Source organism: Hakea prostrata, chromosome 5 (assembly GCF_041222555.1).
Source record: "Hakea prostrata isolate BN-2017 chromosome 5, UWA_Hpros_2, whole genome shotgun sequence".
In the NCBI taxonomy this organism is placed as follows: Eukaryota; Viridiplantae; Streptophyta; class Magnoliopsida; order Proteales; family Proteaceae; genus Hakea; species Hakea prostrata.
Genome location: NC_142604.1, coordinates 54,034,429 through 54,037,537, shown reverse-complemented (window position 1 = coordinate 54,037,537; position 3,109 = coordinate 54,034,429). Strand labels below are relative to the sequence as shown.

The following is a 3,109-nucleotide window of genomic DNA, read 5'->3' as shown; positions in this document are numbered from 1 at the left end:
TTTTTCAGATGAAGTAGAAGAACTGATATATTTTCTATCAGCTGTAAATTTCCTAGTCAAGTAGATAGAGATACAAGCATGGAACGATTTCTCGTTCGGCCCGGTTCGCCGCCCGGCGAACCGGGCCAAACGGCGAAATCTCGGCGAGATTTCGCCGACACCATGACCGGCGATATCGCTGGATTCCCTTCCTGTGTAGGGTTCTCTGTCGTGTTTCTTGTGTACCAATCCACACCATGCTTGGATTGCATAAGCACGCTGGTTTATAATTTGGTCAATCACTGTTTGTCGATGATGATAATTTCTAAGGCTTGTTTCTCAAACATTCGCAGTGGCTGCCTGAGAGCTTTCGCCTTCGCCGGGCTTGAGAACTTGTGCTGCTTCTATCCTTCCTTGGATGTCTGAGACTCAAAGTGTTTGTATTTCCCCCTGTATCTGCTCATTGTCTACATCAATCTTTCTATCTCAATGTTTGTTCTACAATGTTTAAGAACCAAACGAGGAAAATGCCGAGTTTAATTTTTGATGGTTTTAATTCGTTGAATTTCACTTGTTACTTCTAGGGTTTTGGTTTTGATTTGTCCAGATTTGTTCAGGCACAGTCGTTGATTTCTTTCTTTCTCTCTTTCTACTTCAGTTCTACACCATGGCCGGCAGCTGCTGTTTCTTTTTATTTCTCTCTTTTTTTCTTCTTCTTCTCCGGCAACATTGCCGCTGCTATTTCTGTTTCTTTCTCTTTTTCATTCTTCTTCTTCTTCTCCAGCAACGATCTGGAAGGATGAGGATGTGGTTTCGCCGGAAAATCGTCGATTTCCCGGCGAAAGTTCAACCTTTCGCCGGAAAATCTTGGTTTTGCCGGAAAATCGACGATTTTCCGGCGAAAGGTTGTAATATCGGGTTTCGGTGCATTTTTTATTTCGCCAAAATTTCTTTCCATGGATACAAGCACATGTATAGGATCAGAAAAAGAGGCTGAGTTTATATAATATTGCGAAATAAAAAGAAACAAATCCTAGTGATTGATACAAGCACATGTATACAAACTCTTTTTTTGGGTATAACAACAAATACAAACTCAAAGTTGGGGATTGATTAAATGGAGAGAAAGAAAATAACTAAACTAGAAAACCTAGTGATTGATGAAGAGCTATTGGTGGTTGATGCTGAGTTTGCGTTGAGCTTCAACAATGGAGTTCTTAAGCGCCAAAAGAGATAGGGTTTGGGATGAGAGGAAATCGTGAAGAGTTATTGAAGAATAAGTCTAGTGGAGAAGGGTAGATAAGGTTTTTTCATCCCATTATACATAAGAACATAACGATCTTTACAACTGTACCCTAACAATTCTAACCGAATTGGAACAATGTGCTTATTAAAGATAAGAAGGGATTTCACATTTGATGGCTTTTGTTCTGAGACGTCAGAGTAACTACTCTTTTAAAAATGATAAGATGACAAACATTAACTAACAAACAAACAGTTTTTACCATAAAATGGCAATAGTAAAAGTAAAGAAAATATAAAGTTTATAAAAATAAAAGATAAAATTGTAATTTAACTATGTTGAATGGAGCAATTGCAATTATACCTTTTATTTATTAATTTGATTGGTATCTGAGTGAAGAAGTAGTCAAATTTTTTTAATTAATGAGAAAAGAAGATATATTGATAAAACTAGATAGTATAGTTACATCAGAAAACATACTTAGCCATCTTACTTCTGAGTCCTACATTTTCTGTAGCTACCTTTAGGAACCATTGTCTAATGGTGTGGGATTTGAAAAACGAATTTCTAAGTTTGCTATGCTTTACCACATAGAGTACAACGAGAGGCTAGCATAATCCATTTCCGAGTCTATAAGGCATCAACAGGTAGTCTATCATTAAAAAGTCTCCAACAGAAAACTTGTTGTTGCTGCAAAGAAGTCTTCCAAATACTTTTAGCCCATTCTTTTTCGCTTAATATAATGATCCTTTTAGCGAAAAATGGTAGTTAGAGTTTGTGCTAAAATTGGGATTAAAGTTGGAGAGTGAGCATTTAGTCCTTAGCCCTGGAGCATATTTCGTGTTGCCATTTCATCACACCATATTTCTTTTAGATGTACTCCCCCTTATTGTGCTATTTGTATGCCTTCCAAAATGTGATGTAGTAATGCCTCCAAAATTTTCCAATTGCACTATCCTTGTGTTAAGATATTGGATAGTGTTGTCCCAAAAAAAAGTCCCATATTCTAGTTGACGCAATTTAGTTCATTAAATACCCTACGCACATTAATGTGGGGTTACGTGAAGATATTGTTAATAGAGCATCGGCAAGGGGATAAGATTTATTAGTGCATCATTTGGTTTTCTATGGGTCAATAGTACATTTAGGTTGTAATTTCAAATCTCATATCCATTTATTAACACTGTTAAGTATTTTTAATGGATTAGGTTCTTTATCCATACATAGTAGCATGTTATTATGGAAACTAAAAAGAAAAACCATAATTTAGTCTGTATCAAACCCAAAGTTATAACACACTAAATTGCATGAATTAGCAGCAGCACTAGGGTTTGATTTATTTACAATGTTGACAAAAAAAAAAAAAAAAATTTATTTACATTTACATTTACATCATTTAAATGGAATTCACATGTCATATGACTAGAAAAGAGCGTCATTTTGTATCTGGAGAACCATATAATGCGCGTACGATAATATGATCTCGCTGATTTTTGGGTAAAATAAGATCACTTCACACGAATAAGATCTCTTGCCACTTTTTCTTCTAGAATTATCTAGTAGTTCACTGGAATAATGAAACTCTATCGGGTCGTGGAATTTCTCTATCCGATATTCTTACAACGCATAGGAGGTCAGAGTTCGAATACCCTTGGGGCTAGAGGCGAAGCCCCGCTTATATTAATTATATAAAGCTCCCCTGAAGATGTAGTCGAGGTGCACGTAAGTGGCCAGATGAACCTCCAGATATAATAAATAAATAAATCAAGTTTTATTTTTTTATTTTTGGGTAAAATAATAAATTCAAGTTGAGATGTAAAGCACTTCGATTAATAATTAAATACATAAGCACCTACCACATATCTCACCATGGACAAGATAGGATGA

The 3,109-nt window shown here is 35.8% G+C and overlaps 1 non-coding gene across 1 annotated transcript; it reads left to right on the top strand.

Annotated features, from left to right (window-relative positions):
- Window positions 1–286: 286 nt before the first annotated feature.
- LOC149016552 (small nucleolar RNA SNORD14) lies at window positions 287–409 on the top strand. Its single transcript, XR_016173765.1, has one exon. It is a non-coding gene; the product is annotated as a small nucleolar RNA SNORD14 (small nucleolar RNA).
- The last annotated feature ends 2,700 nt before the right edge of the window (window positions 410–3,109 follow it).